The sequence below is a fragment of the Clytia hemisphaerica genome, unplaced genomic scaffold (genome assembly GCF_902728285.1).
Source record: "Clytia hemisphaerica strain Z4C2 unplaced genomic scaffold, Clytia hemisphaerica genome assembly, whole genome shotgun sequence".
Classification (NCBI taxonomy): domain Eukaryota; kingdom Metazoa; phylum Cnidaria; class Hydrozoa; order Leptothecata; family Clytiidae; genus Clytia; species Clytia hemisphaerica.
Window position 1 is genome coordinate 1,908,323 of NW_027103968.1, and position 10,084 is coordinate 1,918,406.

General features: G+C 34.9%; 2 long non-coding RNA genes across 2 annotated transcripts; both read left to right on the forward strand.

The window, feature by feature from the left end:
• Positions 1 to 1,343: 1,343 nt before the first annotated feature.
• On the forward strand, positions 1,344 to 3,878 carry LOC136810491 (uncharacterized). The gene is made up of 6 exons (XR_010847115.1): positions 1,344 to 1,584; positions 1,768 to 1,866; positions 2,178 to 2,276; positions 2,404 to 2,463; positions 2,779 to 3,105; positions 3,813 to 3,878. It is a non-coding gene; the product is annotated as an uncharacterized lncRNA (long non-coding RNA).
• Positions 3,879 to 4,012: 134 nt separating this feature from the next.
• LOC136810490 (uncharacterized) lies at positions 4,013 to 8,585 on the forward strand. Its single transcript, XR_010847114.1, has 4 exons — positions 4,013 to 4,180; positions 7,781 to 7,845; positions 8,006 to 8,094; positions 8,392 to 8,585. It is a non-coding gene; the product is annotated as an uncharacterized lncRNA (long non-coding RNA).
• The last annotated feature ends 1,499 nt before the right edge of the window (positions 8,586 to 10,084 follow it).

Below are 10,084 nucleotides of genomic sequence, written 5' to 3' on the forward strand. Positions count from 1 at the left end.
TTTTTCTACACAACTTTAATGTCAATTTAGATCTCATATCCTGTTTCCCCTTTGAAAATCACCTACAGATCCTGAAGAAGCTTGTGCGCAATGCAACAAACCCTTTAGTATCTGTCGTGAAAAGGATCACTGAACTGGAAAGTGCAGGTATTAAGTCATCGTACAAATCTATCCTAACAAAAATATCAAAAAGTCAAAAAGATTGTTGGTTCTTGTTGAATAATGGTTGTATTGCATGCGTACAGGACATCATGTCCGAATCAATTTTTATGTGTTTGGTATACAAAGAAGAAAACTTACTTGATTTCTTTGATCGTCCCTGCCACTCAAGCTTGGTCGGAATTTATCTTTTGTCAAGGATATTAAAGGAGAGCTTAAAAGAGTCAATACAATTAGCATGAAACGAAAAATAGCATGTCTAGAAGTAGAGGATGGGTTGGTACTTACAACTTTACTCAATGATGTCAAGTTTGAAAAGGGATTGGGAGTTTATTTTTGATTTTGTACTTTTTAATGGACAGGGTTCAAATTATAGACTTCATAAGCTTAGCAATTTTTTTGAGCGAACCAAAATAAATCCAGAACAACTTTTTAACTTAAGTGACCAATTTTTCAAGTAATTTACTTTTTTTGCTTTGCTTTTAATCACTAAATATATTTTTCCATCGCTAAACCTGAAATTTACTTTGCATTTTGTGAAGTGAAAAGCTATAATTTGAACCCTGATGGATATTTATTAATCATCATGGGACCATTTACATAATATGTACGCACTAAGGGGAAGGGGGTCTTCTCAAAAGGTTATGCTTGTGTACAGGGGGATAGGAGTAAAAAACAGAGTACTCAGAAAAAAAATTTCAACTCACAGAGAAAATAGCCTGTTCTCACAAAAATATTCGTTATAAGTAACTTTATTTATTTATTTCCAAGGCCAAGACTGCAGTTATTGATCAAGATAATCAATCCGCTTGTCAAATAGTTTCTTTTCTTTTTTTCATGGGGGTACTATGGCAGGAGGACATATTATAAGAAGGGAGCGAGATCCATACGTACTGGGGGAGGGGTGGATGGACCCCATGTTAAAATATTTGTACTCTGAAACAAAGGCTATTGAAGTGTTCTTATAAAATTAAAAAAAAATGAAATTTTTTCTTAAAGATCAAACTGCAGACCCTAATTTCATGTTTTCTTTATTTTTATTATTTTTGGGCCATTTCGATGGTCATTTAAAATTGTTTTTAATTCAATAGTTTACTGAAAATGCATCTGTTCTATTAGATTGAGTTTTTTCTAAATGTGCACCTCCATTCATTCATCTATTCATTAATCATATTTATATCAACAGAGAATAACTTCATCAAAGTAAAATAAGAACTATAATAATGGCGTCCGAAAAAGTATTTGTGTGTGCAGTTTTGAGTGATGGTTCAGAAGAAACTATCTCAGTTCTCCCAAAAAACTGGATTGAAGGTGATCTAGCCTACTGGTCAGACGACAAAAACTTTAAAAAACATTACCATAATTGTGTTGACCTACAGTATGACTGGCCAAGTTACGCCCTCATTAAAGTACTGCATACATTAGGTAATTCATTAGTCATTTCAGTTACTTATGTTGTTTGAACAAAGCACCGACAAAACATCAAACAGTTTGAAAAATTATAGGTGATCCTCGCACACGCTTTGCTTTATGCCTTTTGGCAATCACCAGTATGAACTTTTGAAAGTGACTTAATTAATTTAAATAATTGTATTATTTTTTTCAAAGGCTTTGAAGGTTGTCAAATTTTTACAACATAAAATACGACTTGTGCTGAGTCAGCTGACGATCAAGAAAAACCTGAAAGATCTGAACAAGAAAAACCACGTAAGAATGAAATTACTATCATACTTTAAAGAATATCTTCACCTTTGAAGAAAAAGTCTCAAATGACTTATGAAATGTTAGTTTTGATGTCACTTGATGTGGTTATTCTGGGTTATTTTCAACCTAGGCAATTGAATTGGCATTGGTTATTTAACTGCAAAATTATCAATATTGATGTGCTGATAGTTACTCAATTTTTGAAAAGGAAGTTTAATGTAAATGGTATGACTATCTGAGGAAATTTATTAAAGTGTTAAATTAACACTTAATCCTAATTCAGTTTTTTACACAAATTCTTCGTCATTTTTTAGTTCAAGGAGATCCATCTCATTCTCGAAAGAAAAATAAAGTTGGTTCTGTAGCAGACCATGATGATAATGAAGATACATTTTCAACTAGTTCCAGTGATAGTAAAATATATTTTCACTCTACTAAACCAATTTTTATTTTCATGTTTTTTGAGTTTCACCCTAAGATTCTGTACTTTAGCCAATAGTTTTCTTTATTGTAAGGCTGTTACTCTCAATTATTTTGTAGGTCCACCATGTGTCAAGAAAAATCTTTCGAAAAGATCAAATAAATGGAAGGCTAATGATAGTAAGTCTATGTCTAGCATACCTTAAAGGAAGAAATTTTGACGAATTTGCCAAAATTTCTTTCCACCGAAATTAAATATTCTGGCCATTCGATAAAATTACCTTTGAGTTAGTCTTCGTTTCTCCTAAAAATGCTGCTTTTTACCATTTTTTTAGCTGACTTATTCAACAAATAACAGGTCATTTGCAATAATTAACTCACTAAATTTAGACATTTTCCTAAATTCAGAGATTTCTTCTTTTCAGGTACTACCATTTTTAACTTTATTGTGTAATCTAATTTTCAAACTCTTCATTCTTACTCTCACGCACACAGAACATGATGATCGCTCCACACCAATTGATTTTAGAGGGCCAATTTGGGGATCTTCATTATCAATGATCTCTACCCCACCACCAGGACCATCTCCACCGCCATCCCCACCACCAGCACTCAAGCAATCATCGAAAGCAAATTCTGCACCGCCAAAATCCCGACATCCCGGCTCACCGCGGAGATCACCAAGAAAACATATGTCTTCACACAGGACATCATTATCATCATCATCGTCATCCAAAGTCATTTCTTCATCACAAAGAAGTAAAGAAAGCGAAACACCAGAGTTTACAAAACATGCTAGAAAAATGCTTGGATACGAATCAGGTACACTTTTTTATAAGTATACAAGAAAATCGGGCTGAAGCTCAATATGCTTCGCGAAATTTAGTTTTTAGCCTCATATCATGCTTAACTGTATGCTTAAGATTTAAACCATATAGTGCAAGTATGTATCTAAAAAGCTTCTCGTGTGCACAGTTTTGTTACAAGCAAATTAACTTCCCTCAAGAGGATCAAGAAAATCTTGGGTTACAAAATTCTAACACCCCTGTTGCCATGGAAAATGACGTCATTGGTTACCAAAGAATTAAAGTCGTGAAATTCAAAGAATTTTTGTTCTATTCGAAAGAGCATGCAAAACTGGTAAAGAAAAAGGTCACAATCTGAAAATGTATATATCTCGAGGTATTTATTAGGAAATAAGGCAAAGTGACGTCATAAATGATGACATCATCGAAAAATTAAAATTTTTTCAAATTCAAAAATGTTTGGCTCATTCGAGAGAAACCTTCCAGGGAACAAAAAAAATATCACTATGAAAAAACTTGAAAATCATTTTAAAAGAGGCTATTGGTATTTTAAGTTTTGCCTGTAATCTGCTGGGCTGGGCGTGCCTCAAGCTCCAGCCTTCCACAAGCAAAAATCAAAAATATCAATTTTGGCTAAGATACTTTCTTTAAATGGTATTGACCTTTTTCTTTTTTCATGCCGTTTGAAAGTCTTGAGATATAAACTAATCTATTTATTTTTAGGGAAAAATACAGCATCCAATGAGTCTGCAAGAGCAATCAAGGAAAAATATCCTTTGAGTACAACAGGTATAAGAAATCTTTCTCCTGTATTTAAGATTGCTACCCTTTCAGAGGAAGAGAATTTGTGTGTGTGAGAGAGAGGGAGAGAGATTTCAAGTTTGAATTGTCTCGAGCATTATTCTTCTAATCTTTTGTTTCAGAATAACAAAGAAGGACGATAAACTTGATGCTGGATATGCAAAAAGACATGAATTGTCAAAATAAGCCAAATAAACTATACGATCACACTGAAAGAGGAAATCGAAAGTTTGGAAGAATTATTGAAATACGAAGATACCTTGGCTAGCCAAAACGAGTTTGAAGAACTGGTAAGTCGCTTTCCTTTTGGGGTTTTTATTAAATAATTTTCATCTTAAGAGGGGCGTTTGTTCGAGGGGGCGTTTAAAAAGCTTACACATTTTTTAATAATAAGCAACCGAGTTGCTAAGGGCTCGGGCCTCAAAATGGTCCAAAAAATAAGCAACTTGCTTAGCAACCCTGAGACCTCAAATCCAAATTAGCAACCTTTTTTCTCAGCAATAAAAAATAACTTTGACACAACTTTAAAAGAAAGCCTTGAAAATCTTCGAAAAGTGCCTCTACTAACCATGCAAAATTGAAAAATGCAAAAATGTTCCTTTCAACCATTTTAAGCTTTGACATTCTTAAACAACCTTACAAGCAACTTTGGACCTGGATTTCGAAAAAATCCTTAGCAACTCCAGGCCTGACCTGAAAAATGGAGTTGCTTATAAAAATATGTGTCCTGCCAAGCGATTTCCATACCACCCGATTTAAACCGGTTATCGAAAAACCGATCTTTGCACCGGTTCACACCGGTTCAAACCGGTGCCGATCGTTCGTGCAACCGGTTCAAACCGATCTAAACCGGTTTCCAAAAAATCAGAACCGGTTGCTACCGGCTTGGAAGAGAAGAACACCGGTTTAGCAATAGATTTCGGCTGCCGGCAGTTCCAAAATAATATACTGCGAATGCGTTTATTTAATAAAAAGTAAAGTTTCTTTCCACGCTTTTCTCTCTGGCATCATAAAAGAAGAAACTCCCTTATTTGCTTGCCTTTTTGCTGAAGAGAAAATCTCTTCGTTAATTGTTGCTGAGTAATTTTCTTTCTCTCTGGTTATTACGTCATAACAAATGTTCGGTTCATTGCACATGTTTATTATCTTTAGTAACGAGTAACGAGAAGCACATGCGAAAAAATTCCTTTTACATTTTACAAGTCTAGACATTTACCTTCTCTTTTGAATTTCAAAGAGAGAGGAATGTAGTTGTTTAATAAAGCGTTTTGATAAACAACTTTTGCATATTTAATTAATATTGTTCAATGTGCACTCACTCTCCCCTGTATCACTATCGATCTTTTTAAAGACACCCCCTTCTCACAGTCCCGGTGGGATTTTTTCAGCCAGTGGGGGTAAAAATAACGGACTAAAACTCGACGGGGATTAATAATCCCATACTCTTAATGCTGGGGATTTCAATTGTTTTGTTTTCAAGTCAGAAGATTCAGTGGGGATGGGTCAAAATTAGTTCTCGCCGAAATTAAAAAATCTTAGATTTGTCCGTTCGTCAAAATTAGTGCTCACCAAAAAAGGTTCCCTTAAGGTATTATTTTGGGAGGAACTACTTTTGAAGAAGCTTTTTCATCTTAAATTTAACGATCGTAAAAAATCTTGTTCAAAATTGACCAGTCTTATCAATGCCATCTTCACCCTACTACAACATCGCCAAAAGAATAACAGAATGGTTGTCAGTCGTACCACAATCGAAAATTAATAGTTCAGCAAAGAAAACGGTTGATCAGCTAAAGGATATCGAGTTAGATGAGGACGAAGTCATGATCTCGTTTGATGTGAAATCGCTGTACACCAACGTACCCGTCGACGAAGCGATCCAAGATGCAGCTGACCTACTCTATTCTGGGAATGTAAAAAAGCCACCTGTTGACAAAGAAACATTTATCACACTAACCAAACTTGCGACAACTGACGTTATGTTGCTAACTCATGATGGACCGTACAAACAAGTGGATGGCTTAGCCATGGGTTCCCAACCAGCCCCTTGTCTGGCCAATATATGGTTGTCCAAATTCCAAGAATTTATCAAAGATGACGCGAAAATTTTCGAGCGTTACATGGACGATATTCTAAGATCAATTAAACGACAACACATTGATCAAAAGTTGATGGACGTTAACGACGATGAGAAAGTCCACAAGAATTTGAAATTCACGTTGGAGATTGAAGAGGATGGTAAGCTACCTTTCCTAAACGTATGTATCATACACAAAGGAAACTCCCTTGAGTCAACATGGTACTGCAAACCGACAGATACCGGGCTCATGATGAACTTCCACGCGTTGTCACCAAAACGATACAAACGAAATGTAGTATCTGGTATTGTCCACAGAATATACAGAGCTTGCAGTCACTGGCACCACTTTCATGAAAGCCTTCAAAGGGCTAAGTCGATGTTAGAGAAGAACCAGTATCCACCAGAATTTTATGACCCAATCATTTCTTCAACCATCGAGAAAATAATTTCAAAAGAAAACGAGCCATTGTTAACGTCAAACCAGGAGCCAGAACAAAAGCAAGCTAAAGTAAAGTTCTTCGTGGAATATCGTGGTAAAGTGACTGATAACTTTATTAACCATCTTCACAAGTGTGGAGCACCAGTACAACCAGTGGTCACACTTAGAAAGCTCAAAACAACCCTTCCTAGCCTTAAACCTTCTATCAAAAGAGAACTGAAAAGTGGAGTGATTTATAAAATTTCTTGTCCAAGATGTAATTCTTGCTATGTTGGGCAAACTGCTCGACACGTGATCACCCGCTTTAAAGAACACAAAAATAGAAAGGAAGGGCCAGTAAGGATGCATTTCATGAGATGTTGTAAACGAAAACCTGAATTTGAGGACCTTGAAATTTTAGGCTCTACAATCAAAGGAGAAGTACACTTATTGACAATTGAGGCACTATTTATTAGGGAAATAAAACCAGACCTCAACACCAAGGATGAGTTTAAAAGCAGACAGCTGCTCATTAAGATTTGAATACTATTTATTCCATTGTCGCTATTAATGATAGCCTTGGGTATGTGTATATATTTTTGATGATTACATTGTTTTTATATGTACATGCACAATTTTATGACTTAATTGTTTCCTTTTCTCTTTTAATACTTGTTTTATACTCCCATGTGATTTTATGATTTTTTTCAATTTTTTAGAAATAACTGAACATTTTGCTTGTAGCTTACTTTTTAACTGATGATGGACGTGAATGTTCGAAATATATTTTGTGATTTTACCTTATGAACCATTGCAGTTCAAATATTTATCTGCAAAATTTTATAATCTTCAAGATAGACTATCAGACCCACCTCCCTAAATTTAGGATTGGGTGACAGCAACCAACCACCTTCCAAACACCGGCCATTTCTCAGGATTTAAGTCAGTAATTTGAAACAATTTACAGTTTTTGCTACTGATTAAATCTTAAATTTATTTTGTCGGCTCCGTAAACCGGGTTGACACGGTTCCAAAACCGGTAGAGATCGCTTTTCAAACCGTTTTGCACCGGTTTGTACCGGTTTGTATGTAAAAATCAACAAGCTCAAGATACTCAATTTTAGAAACTTTGACACCGATTTCTCAACCGTTTTAAACCGGTTTAAGTCATGAAAAACCGATTTCAACCGGTGTGTTGCGAGTCAAAACCGGTGTGTGTTTTTGCTGTATGGAAATCGCTTGGTAGGACACATGTGTAGTAAATATTTTTACAATCCTGAAAAAAATCAATTACTTAAGAAAATTGATTGGATGATTAATGCCATGTGTTAATTTGTTTTTTAGTAGAAAGAGACTTTTTCCTGTTATACAAATGTAAATTTATTTTTCTTGCAGATCGATTTATGGCAATCAGTGAGTGGGAAAGATCCACGAAAATATATTGGAAGGATATTGAGAGTGTAAGTGTTTCATTTATTATAAATTAACTTGAGTGCCCAAAAGCACAATATACTTATTTTTTAGGGGGAGATTAAGTTCCGCATCCCCAAAACCATTAAAAAGGTTCTGCTCGGAGATTAATCAGTAAATGCTATTGAAGAATTGTGACTTGTTTTTTAGGATCACAACAAATGCCGTCTAATCGCAACTGAATCATGATGGCTCAGGTGGCAAAACGGGCATGAAAAATCTTCATCTAGCCCTCAAGCGTAAGTTTTTCGAAATATCACATTCCCGACTTTTTTAATGCCAGATATCTCGTAGTCATTTTTAGAGGTGAAATTTGATGGTTAAGGCTAATTCAATTTAAGAATTTTTTGTAAAATTATTAATTGTTTTTACAGGAAAACAACAGAGTTTTCCAGTTGTTTGTAGAATGACGATCTCACGAATCAATTAGACGCAATTGTTAAATATATAAAATGTAGACTTTTATCAATTTAATCTAATAATCTTTCTGGTGTAAACTAATATGTAGATGTTGTTTTTATTCTTTATTTGGGCAGGTTGCTGCAAGTCCAAAACAGGGAGTGAAGGTGATGCGGAATCGAAAAACGTTCTCAAAGATGACCCCGACAGAGAGGGTGGGAGCCGTTGGGAAAAGAGGCAGAAGAAATGATTACCCATTGCTTTATAATTATAATTTTATTTTTTTGATAGCTTATTAATGAAAGAAATGGAAAATCCTCTATATTTTAAACCAATTCTCTACTTGTTTGGCTCGTTTTTGATAAATGAAATCTTTGACCTTCAAGTTTAAAAAGAAGCGGTTGCTTAGAACTAAACCAAACATAAGCCAGTAGCAGAATAGCCTTCAATTAATACTCTGAAATATTTCGAACACTTCTCTAAACCTACCAAAAACAAAGTTAAAGCTCTAAAACAGGGTACAGTCATCTCTGTTACGTCTTTAAGACGTCTAGTCGTCGTTAAGCTAAGTCGAGCCGACGTACCTAAGTCCACGTCTCCCACGATTCCCAAAACAAAATATCTCTGAGACATCTAACCGACGCCGGGCCCGCCGTCTCAGGGGACATCTCTTACGACGTCTCGTGCTCACTGGGCTTATACGACACAATCAACAACAACCTTGTACATAGCGAGCACTCAGAATTTACATATGAATACCCGGTCACAGGCCTCGAAAGCACCATTGATATAGCAGTATGGGATCCATACAAATGCATTTCCACAGTAACAACAGAAAACCAACAAGATATCGGTAGTCATCACACACCTGTTTCATTCACAGTAACACTCAAAAATAAAATCGAAAAAACCTACATTAATAACAAAATAAAATTATACAACAAAGTGAACTGGGGAAATACAAACAATCTACTAGCACAAAAATTCCAAAGACACCCAATTACCATCAACGAGATAGACAACACTATAGATAAGCTAGAAAATGACAGTAAATAGAACAAACCATGGCATAAGCAAAGAAATCAGGAACGACATAAAGCATAAAAGGAAACTCCAAAAAGAGTATAAAAGATCACGAAACCCTTTAACAAAAACTGACATCAACAGACTCAACAAAAAAATCCAAAAAGACATTAAACAAAACAAGTCAAGATTTACAAACAAAAAGATATACCAAGCAAATCCCAACGATTCCAAGAAAGCTGGAAAGGCATCAAGCAATTACTAGGCAAAAAACAAAAAGACAGCATAAAAAAAATCTACAACCCTACAACTAAAACAGACACAACCAAAAAAAACGAAATTGCACAGCTTTTTAAAATCAGTCAAGAAGAAATTTTCTTAGGTAACGAAACAATTGACCACACCCACGAAAACAATGTAAACAATTGGTACAACCATGAGAATTTAAGCCAAAACTTTCAACCAACAGATCATTTCGAAACTGAAAAAATATCAACGTTAATAAAAAACCTCAAAAATAAAAAAGCTCCAGGTATAGACAATATACAAAACATCATAATCAAATACCTTGAACCAAGCCTCACCAACATCCTAAAAAATATATTCAATTCATGCTATGAAATCGGTTATTTTCCAAAAAGATGGAAGGAAGGCAAAGTCATTATGCTATATAAAAATAAAGGAAAAGAAACGACACAAAAGACGACCGACCTATTACCCTCCTAAATCAATTTGGAAAATTGTTTTGAAAAATCAATTGAACAAAAAATCAGAAAGTGGGCTGAAGAAAATAATAAAATCAACCTA